The sequence below is a fragment of the Microcaecilia unicolor genome, chromosome 1 (assembly GCF_901765095.1).
Source record: "Microcaecilia unicolor chromosome 1, aMicUni1.1, whole genome shotgun sequence".
In the NCBI taxonomy this organism is placed as follows: domain Eukaryota; kingdom Metazoa; phylum Chordata; class Amphibia; order Gymnophiona; family Siphonopidae; genus Microcaecilia; species Microcaecilia unicolor.
The window spans coordinates 730,811,101-730,821,756 of record NC_044031.1 but is presented as its reverse complement, the minus strand read 5'-3'; the positions used below and the strand labels follow the sequence as shown (position 1 = coordinate 730,821,756).

The 10,656-nt window shown below is 43.6% G+C and overlaps 1 protein-coding gene across 1 annotated transcript in view; it reads left to right on the top strand.

Annotated features, from left to right (window-relative positions):
* Positions 1–10,656, top strand: part of PPIP5K1 (diphosphoinositol pentakisphosphate kinase 1) — a 283,513-nt gene that overhangs the window by 199,615 nt on the left and 73,242 nt on the right.

The window sequence follows — 10,656 nt, the reverse complement described above, 5'->3', positions numbered from 1 at the left end:
CCTACGCACATTTCACGAGTTGGATGCTGTTTTTAGAATAGCGCATAACACCAAGATCCATGCTGGCATTGACCCCTTAAATTCTATAATACTGCGTGCATCTTTAGCAAACATCCCTGACCCGCCCATGCTCCACCTGTGCTAAAAGATCTACATGCACATCTTTATAGAATAGTACTTAGCAAGATGCACACATATATCCAAATTGATGCCAATTGACACCAATAATTGCTTGTTAGTGCCCAGTCGTTGGTGCTAATTGACTTGTTACTCAAATTGTACACACTTTTGAGCGCCATATATATGATCTGGGGGATAACATTTAGGTGGAATGTTGAGATTTATGTGCATATGTGTGCACATGCCTGTAGAAATATCAGCATTTTGTACATTTACACTATGTCGCATATCTGTATGTAAGTAACCAGCCCATAGACTTGCCCTTCACATTTCTATGCATGCATACACCCTTTGATAAATTCATCAGAGCCTTCTTTAGCTTGTAACATCTTATTCTACTTTCTTGAGTCCCTTTAAAATTACTCCTGGTAGTTCTAAACTTCACCTTCAGGAATGCCTCTTCCTACACAGGGCAAAGTACACATGCAATAACACTGCTAGAATGCAGAGGTACCAGGATCCAAGATGACACCTTGAAATTCATGGCACTTAAGGCACCATCTTGGATTCTGGCACCTCTGCCAAATACTCCTTAATAGTTATAATGTAAAATATTGGTAAAATACAATAATATATTTCAAAAATCTAGGCTACATCACTAAAATCTATGTACATTAGTTTAAAATTGTAATGTGGCAATCCGAAAGTCCGTTTCAAAACTGGCTAAATGTATCGCTGGTAGTTAGATAAAACAAGAAAAGTAAAATAATCGCAAAATCATGTTTATTGGTAGGTTGTGTGTGGTATTTTGTAAATCTCTGCCTGTACTTTCCAGCTTGTACTTTGTGCCTATTTCAGTACTTGTGCACAGCAGTGAGAAAATGTCTGCAAAGCAAATTTACCTTTGAAAATGATCTTACAATGTGTGAGTGTAATCTCTGCAGGGGGCTACCATTTATGCTCTAATTATATATTATTTTCTATGATAGATGAGAGGATGAAAAATTCCCTTCATGGGCAGGTGATAAAGAAGGGAGTTACTGAGTTGGTGACAGATGAAAGTTTCTCACAGAAGTGGCAGGACGGACAGGAAATTTGTCATGAGTTCAGTAGAAGTGATAGGAAGTTTTTTTTGAAGTACTAGCAGGAGGGTTGGTAAGCTTTATAAAGATAGGAGAATCAAATAGTTGCTTTTCACGGGTCTGTTTACAACAGAGCTTCTCAAACTGTGGGTCAGAACCCCAAACAGGTTCACAAAAACTGTTTTTGGGATCATGACCTAGGTTGGCGTTCCATAGGTATGTCATTATTCTGCACCTCCAGGGGGTCACAGTTTTCTTTGACCTCAATTATGGGGTCACAGGCACAAAAAGCTTGGGAAGCACTGGTTTGCAAGAATATAATGCTCTCCCTAGAGGGCAGGTAATAAAAAGAGTAGGGAATCTAAGCTCTGGTGAGATTAATTACTAGTCAGATGTAGCAAACTCAAAATGTGCAATTGTAAATACTCTTTTTTTTTTTTTTTTTTCTTCTTTTGCCTGGTTCATCTGTCTTTGAAAAAAGCATTGCTTATCTTTTTGCAGCCTCATGCAAAATGGTAAAAGGCCAAAACATGATTTGTTTGTGTAGTGTGTAAAACTGCATAATTCACTAGAACATACTCTTCCATTTTGTTTTTCTAATGAGGTGTGGGTGAAAAAGGAAGATTAATGACCTGGCAATAGTTTAGAAGATGCAACCAGTTAAGTGCATTACTGTGCCATGATAACCTTTCAGTTCTGCTGTGTGCTTCTGATTCATATTTCTTCCACCCTTTCTTTTGCTCTTGGGATTATGTAGGTTACTAGCCAATGTGCTGGAGCTTTACAACCACTCAGACTTCCAGAAAACTTAAAAGAGGACTCTGTATAGGGACTTAATGTGCCCTGACAAGGGAGGTTGATGAATAATTTTGTCTCATTTGTAATTTTAAAGTCATTAAATTACAAGCAAACTATAAGGAATTGTAGGAGGACCTATTTGTTTTAAATTCACTACTTTTTAACCTGTTCCACTCCACTCAAGATTTTCCTTTCAGCTGTCTTCTCCAGTCTGAAGAGCCCTCGATGGCCTTTCCTCATATGAGGGTTGTTCCATACTTTTTGTCATTTTCATCAGTATAACTTTTTTAATTCTCCTATATCTTTTTTTGAGATGTAGTGACCAGAATTGCACACAGTACTCAAGGTGTGGTCACACCATGGAGCAATACAGAGGCTTTTTAACATTCTTTTATTTATTTACTATTCCTTTCCTTATACTTCCTAACATTCTGTTTGCTTTTTTGGCTACTGCCACACACTGAGCGGAATATAATATAAAACACTAGTAAAACATGCCCGTTTCTTGCGTTAATGAAACGGGCGCTAGCACAGTTTCCTTCCGAACCTCCCCCCCTCCCTACTCACCCCTTTCGGCGTTCTGATGGCACTGGCCGCCATTGTTGCGGACCTCGGCACGCCACCTTCAATCTGCTGCGTCGTTGGTTGTGAAGCCACTGACGCCATTGCTCCGCCCTTGACATCACGTTTGACGCGAGGGCGGGGCTCCAACACAGTGTTTTCGGTGGCTTCACCACCATGAAGGCTTCGAACCGGAAGGAAGTGCCCGGAGGACCTGACAGTGACGTCAGTGTCCTCAGAACATTGAGGGTGAGTTTTATTATATATGATATTGTTAGAAATAAAAACATTAATTCCCTTGAGATACTTCAAAGAAAGCCCCTCTTGCTAAGGCCGATTCATCTTTCGAGGAGAAACTTTGGAGGCACGTAGCAGAAGTGGTTGCTCAGCACATGAAAGCAAAGGGTAGAATGCTTTAACTCGGCAGAAATCCACTGAGGCGGAGAACTCTGAAATCCCATGGGATATAGTAACAGAAGAAGACAAGTGGGAAATCAACCACAGACTCCAGAAGTGAGAGGGACAACCTTGATACTTAAAGAAGATTTATTGATAAAAGACTCTACACAGTACTGTGTTTTGGCCTATGGCCTGCTTCAGGAGTCTGTTGATGACAACTGGGTGACAAAATCTCCAATGTCATATCTTTTCAATGTAAAAAATACAAAGGAAAGGTCAACAAATGATACAGACAATCGCAAAATGTTTAATAAGGCTTGATATTCCGCCTTTCTTAAAAGAAAACGAAAGCGGTGTACAATCAATAACAAATCAGAAAAGAAAGGAACTACAAAAAATGATAGGACAGAACAGAAGATGTAAGAAAAGGGAGCAAGAAGAAGAAGGGGTTCAAGGGACCATACTCCAACAGAACTGGGTGTCTGACCAATGGCCTATGAATGGGCAGGGAAAGCAGTGGAGAACAGGTAGTTCTTAAGTAAAGATCTAAACTTAAGGTAGGATTGCTCAGACCTAACTTCCAAGGGCAGCACATTCAGAAAAAGGCAGAATGCCTAGTGGACTGTAGACAGGAGTAATGAAGGAGGGGACGGACAGCAAGTTGTCTAGAGAAAGCAGACTTTAGTAACCGTGAAGGAGTGTACAGAGTAATAACCGGTGAGCTGCGTTCGGCACCTAACCCTTACCGTTCAGTGAATCCAGACTGCCCCAATTTGACTGCCCCTATCGGACCGACCGTTCACTTGTCTATTAGATTGTAAGCTCTTTGAGCAGGGACTGTCTCTCTTTGTTAAATTGTACAGCGCTATGTAACCCTAGTAGCGCTCTAGAAATGTTAAGTAGTAGTAGTAGAGTTACGCTGGAGTAGAACGATACAAAACTTTGTGGGCCATAGTCAGGGTCTTTTGCTGTATACGGAAAACGATTGGCAGCCAGTGGTACCAAGCAAAGAGGGGTGTTACATGATCATAACAGCATGTGCTAGGAGATGAATGGCGGTGTTCTGAACTGTTTGCAACCGTTTTATGGAAGAGAGTAGGAGGCCAGAGAAAAGATATTACAATAATCAAGGCAGGAAGTGACTAGAATGTAGATAAGCGTGGCACAAGAAGAATCATCTAAGTAATTATGCAAAGAATAAATAACCTGAAGAGAGAAAAAGCAAGATTTCACCACAGAAGAAATATGAGTAGAGAGAGAGAGAAGGGGGTCGAGAAATACCAAGAAAAACACCAAGGTATCAACTAGAGAAACAGGGACTCCATGCAAATGTGGGGCCAACAGGGGGGGGGGGGGGGGATGGACGATGACTGGAAACCCAGAGGGCTGTATATTTAGAAGGATTCAAAATCAGATTTTGAGAGGAAAGTCAGGCGTCAGTAGCATCAAGACGCTTTTGTAATGGAGAAAGATCAGGGAAAGGAGAAGTCTGGGGAAAATCAAGGAGGATATCATTGGTGTACATGTAGAAACAAATGGAGAAAGACTGGATAAGGGAGGCCAGGGGGCTAAGAAAAAGATTAATAACAGAACTGAGGTATGTTCCACGAGTGCTTGTGTGTCCAAAGGAATCTTTATTGTTTTTCTTAGAACGTGGATGGTATCCCCTAGTTGTGTGACTGATAATTATTCTATCTTCATAGGATACCTATTACAGGTAAGCAACCTCATTTCCAGGAACCTGACATACCTTTTAGAGTTCTTGTTCGTACTAGTAGCATTTAAGTGATGCCTGTAGCAGACAAAATATGTTTTTACTTTTTATAACGGACCACAATTTAAATGTAGTATCTGTGAAGCTCAATTTTGTATAGCTTGCTTAGGTCAGAAAAGAGACATCCAGGGTAAAATTGTCAAAATTTGCAAAACATTTTACAAAGAAGCTCACGGAATGCAGAGCCTTTTGTAAAATACGTATCAGGCCTTGGAAAAATATGTTTATTAGGAGGCACATGCAGTGGGAGCAGCATTACTTGCAAATCACTTAACCTTCCATTGCCCCAGGTACAAAATAAGTACTTGTATATAATATGTAAACTGCTTCGATTGTAACCACAGAAAGATAGTATTATGACTTCCCTCCCCTTTCCCTTTGGCATTTGGGGTGCCAGGAACCACTGAGGTATTAAGGGAGGCTACCCCCCCCAATCCCTCCAGTGGAGTGCTGCTCAATAGCAGCTGTAAACTAAATCTTAAATGTACTTGGTAGAAGGTGTAACTCCTGACATTGATGTTTTAGGACATAAACGTTAGTCCCCTTCTGAAATAGAGACTAAACATCTCTGAATTTGCTGTGCCTTTGTTTCACCCAAAACATGCCCAGACCCCAACCCCTTGCCAGTTGTTTGCACTTGGGTCTATGTGCATATCCCAGGCTTCGTAAAATGGGGACTTAGGCCCAGATGCACAAAACTTTAACGACCCTTTAATGAAGAAATTTTCAACCGTAGCATGCATTAAAGGCCATTTTCCGTCGACGCTAGCAGCTAACGAAAACGGAATGCAAACGAGTCACTTCCAATTGAAATGTGAACAATTCGCAATGCACTAACCATACCGACGATTGCAGTGAATCATTTACCTTGATATATTTAACGTGAGGTCAGAGCTGTCGTTAAGGCCTGAGCTGTCATACAGACACTGCTCCCCGCTTCTCCCTGCAGCATAAAAATCCAAGCTGGCATGTTTGAAAATAAAAAAAAACCCACACAAAAACGTGGCTCCCCGCTTCCCCCTGCATAAAATTGAAAAAAAAAACCCCAAAAGCAAAAAAGGGGATCGGGAGGGGGCAAAGGCGCTCGTCAGGAGCGTCCTGTATGGACGCCCTTGCCCCCCCTCCCCCGACGCTGCTCCCCGCTTCCCCCTGTATTAAATAAAAAATCAAAACAAAACTCCAAACTGTAGCAGCCACGGCCCCCCTCCCTTCCTCTCTCTCTATTTCTCCTTCTCCCACAGCTCCGCCTCCAGCCATCCTCAGGCCCCGTGAGGTCGTCGCCGCCGCCCCCCCCCCCCCCTCCGCCTTACCGGGCCCGCGCAGCGCCTCTCACCTCTGTGTGAAGGCGCTGCACGGGCAAGAACAGCTGATCGGCGATCAGTGATGCCGCCTCCGACTCCCTCCGTTCTTCCTGGGCCCAACCTCCTCTGACGTAAGTTACCTACGTAGGTTACTCACGTCAGAGGAGGACGGGCCCAGGAAGAACGGAGGGACGTTGGAGGAGGCATCACTGATCGCCAATCAGCTGTTCTTGCCCGTGCAGCGCCTTCACACAGAGGTGAGAGGCGCTGCGCGGGCCCGGTAAGGCGGCGGAGAGGTCCAGTGGAGGGGGGAGTGGCGGCGACGGCCTCACGGGGATGGAGGATGGCGGGAGGCGGAGCTGTGGGAGAAGGAGAAACAGAGAGGAAGGGAGGGGGGCCGTGGCTACTACAGTTTGGAGTTTTGTTTTGATTTTTTATTTAATACAGGGGGAAGCGGGGAGCAGCGTCGACCTCGGGCGGGGGGGGGGGGGGCAAGGGCGTCCATACAGGACGCTCCTGACGAGCGCCTTTGCCCCCTCCCGATCCTCAGCTTCTTTGACGTTTTTTGGCATGCGCAGAGCAGCCAGCATGACGCTTGGCTGCTCTGTGCATGTTTTACGGGCACATTAACGACGGGGATTACACTTCTTTAATGCATTCGACTTTCTTTTACCGAACCGAACATGTGGGACTTTTTTTTTTTTTATTGCATTCTTCGTTTTTTCAACTTCGGTAAGGACTTTTATGTTTTTGATTTTTTTACGTATGGTTGATGCATCTGGGCCTTAGTGTTTATGCAAGATAAGCATTTACTTGCAGGTTTGCACACATATTAAACCTGAATAGGGCTTTTAAAATGAGGGCCATAATTTTTAGATCTGTCCAAGCCTTGTCTTGAACATACCCACTTCAAATCTGTGCGTGCCACAAGAATACAGCTTAAGTAGCAGCATTTATAAAATTGCTACTTGTATGCTTTTTATACATGTGCATGGTGCCCAACCCTTCTAAAATTGCTTCCAGTACATTCAACCTTAGAAGTCCTCTCTAATGCTGTTTCACAATTATAGTTTAAAATAATAATATCATTGTTGGGATTGAATTGTGCATCTCTTAAATTACAGTAGCTCTAAGTACTTGTTTTATAGTGGGGGGAAAAACCCCCAAAGATAAAATAGTACTGCCATCTGCCCAGGCCAAGATTTAGGCCTAGGCATTGGCATTGTAGGCCTAGGGTGGACTATTTTAACACTTGTTGGAGTCATCCACATTTTAATGAAATATTAATAAATATTGTTTGTTTTGAAATTATAAAATTGTGTTGGTTCCAGTTCTTTGGTTAAGCCTGGTTTACATTCCCACTTTTTGTTGTTGTTTTCTGTTTCGTGGGATCTATGAGTTCTCCACGCACGTGGATTCTCCTTAGGGTCATCCACATTGCCATTCTTGATCTGGGCCTGGGTTTTGCTATTCAAGCTGACATACCTTATCTCCAAATAGTAGCATCTGCCCTAGTTATGACTCCTCCTCTCCTGTGGGACCAAAGCTTTCCTCCTGCTCTGATTTTACTGTTCAAGCTGAGGTAAGCTAAACTCCTAACCAGATATCCTATTACCAGTTTCCCATATCTTCTCACCTCCAGCTATTCTTCATTGTTATATTATTTTATGTTGCTCACTGCTGAGTTGTTTTACTGGTATTATACTCTTGCTGCTTTACTCTTTTATGTTGCTGATTGCTAAGCTGTTCTCCTTTTACTACACCGTTTTTCTCTTGCGTATGTGCTTCTGCTTCTGTATCTTGTTTGTGCTCTGTTTTACTGTTACTTTTGACCTTACGCTATTTTCTATGCTTTATTTTAGAGACTTTATCTCCGGATAGTCTGGGCATCTGGCCCAGTTTTATTTATTCAAGCTGATGTAAGCTAGGCTTCTAACTGGATATCCTGTCACCAGTTGCCTATTTCTTCTCACCTCCAGCTAATTTTTGTTGCTGGGGGCAGGCACGTGCCAAAATATTTTTGTATCCTACTTATTTTCCACTCTTAGTATCCTCCCTTCTCTCCTAGCCCTTAGCCATTTTGTTTGTGGGTTTTCTGCTGGTTCACCCCCTCTCTGCCTGCTTCTTTCGGCACCAACATTGTGCAGATGCATTACCCCATTCCTGTGTTGACTGGAAACCGGCTACACGACGCATCGAAATGCCACCCACCACTTATATTCAACCTATTTCACGCATTTCTTATACTACAGATTCCATCAACATTGACTTATTGAACTGCAGCTCGCTCTGTACCAAAACTCCTCAGATTTGTGATCTCATTGCCCCCTCTGGCTTTGATATCCTCTGCCTCATGGAAACCTGGATATGAAATGGCAAGGAAAGCTACTTATATGAATACTTTCCTGAAGGCTATGATATTTTCTCACAGGGTAGGACATCCAAAACTGGTGGTGGTCTTGCAAGTCTCTACTGTACTAAGTTTCAAAACTGCCAGATGCTCTCAGAAGCATCAGTTTGTTACCCCAAGATCCTTATTCTTGGAGATTTCAACATACATGTAGGCAATCTGCTGGATTCTCGTTCGAGAGGTTTTCTTTCTCTGCTGTCTGAGCTACAACTGTCTCAGAAGGTTGTGTTTCTGACCCATCACACATTGGATCTTATCATACTCCCCTCCTCCTCTGCTTTTCAACCCTGGACACTCCTATCCACCCTTGTGCCCTGATCTGATCACTTGTTGCTTCAATTCTCTTTTCTTATTCCTCATCAGATTCCCTTTCCTCCCCCCTCCCACCTGCGTTACTCTAGGCACCTTTCTCAACTTGAGCCAGGGTCCATTCCCCCCATCTCTATTTTCTTTCCCTTAATACTTTAATTCCTTGAAGATTGACAAACAGGCGAATTGTTTCCATACTGTCCTGTCCACTGTTCATGACCGAGTGGCTCCATCCACACTAATCCAACCCTCCCAATCTCATTGTAGGCAGGTATGGTATCGTAGTGGACTATGTCTCCTTGAGAAACAACTACGTAGATATGAATGTATTTGGAGGTATGACCAAACAGTGGGTTTTAAGCTTGTAAACTGTGTTGATTATTTCTTGAAGTGTATTTCTCTAGTTTGGCCAGCAGGTGGTGCATGTTTATTTTTAAAGCTGTTACAGAGAAATGGCTGTTACCTCTTTAGTTAACATAGATAAGAGGTAACCTGCAGTGATGTGGCCAGCTATTTTTAAAACTTGTTGTTCTGGGCTCTGATTGGCCTAGGAGCTCAAATTCATCTAGGAAATACTGGATTTTTCTCCAGTCTCAGTTTGGCACTATTCAGGTAGTGAACAAATGTTTATATCATTTTATAATTGATCCATATTCAGTTACCTGTTATTATATGCTGTTTTGTTCCATCTGTTTTTATGGTTCACTGTTCGATATTTTTATGACAATAAACATTTTTAGTTTATTGCCTCTGCTTGTCTAGACTGACTAAGAATCCTGGTGGTTTGTATGTTGGGTTTGTGAGTGCTTTCTAGCAACTGGGGGACCACTGGGAGTGTGGCCCTAGTAAACTAGAAATCACTGGGGAACACCTGGGGAGCGGGAGACTCGCCCAGAGGCGGTTGGGACCCGGTCGGTGGTTAGGAGGGTGCTAGTATAGAGCACAAGCGGCAGGTGCAGGCAGACCTGAGCTGTGCTGGGGATAGACCCTCTAAATGACCGCAAGGTAACCCCAGGTGGGTGGCTAGGTGTTTCATGACAGACCTTGTCCTTCTTTTTTGGTGACAGCATGGTGGGATTGTCAGGCTCAATGTGTGGCGTGAGGGTCACCATCCACTGAGTGGTTGAGTCTTTTTTTTTATTTTTTATCTTTAACGTCCAGACACAGAGCACAGTGAACGAGTGCAGCAGTAACAAGGTCCCTACCCTGTTTAGAGTTGTTTTTTTTTTTTTTTTTTTTTGGTAGTGTTAGGAGATTAGCAGTGTGCTGACAGCGACTTAAAGTGGCCAGCAGACACTGGAGATGCCTGACCTAACACAAGAGCAACCGGATGGCCTCAGCGAGGAGGAGATGCAGGACCAGCCTACACAGAGTTCTCCTGAGGGGCACAGCGACTTAAAGCGGCCAGCAGACACTGGAGATGCCTGACCTAACACAAGAGCAACCGGATGGCCTCAGCGAGGAGGAGACGCAGGACCAGCCTACGCAGAGTTCTCCTGAGAGGCGATCAGATTCCTTGTCGACAACGGCCTGTGCGTTAGGGCCGAATGCCACACCAGCTGAAAAATGGCAGATCTACATGATAGAGCAACAGTAGCTAGACTAGCTGCAGAGAGAGGAACAGGAAGAGCAACAGCGGCTAGACCAGCTGCAGCAAGAGGAATGGGATTGGGAAGAGCGACAGCAGCAAGAGGAATTCCAGCTGCAGCATGAAAAGCATGCGTGGGAATTCCAAGTACAGCAAATGAAGTTGGAGATGGAAATGGCTTGTATCCAAAGCTCAAGCCCAACCCCAGCGCCAAGGCCAAAAGCAGGATCCATAACCCGGATCGGGCCCAACATATTTGCGCAGTTTGATACCCAAGGTGACATAGATGGATATCTAACTTCCTTAAAAAAAAA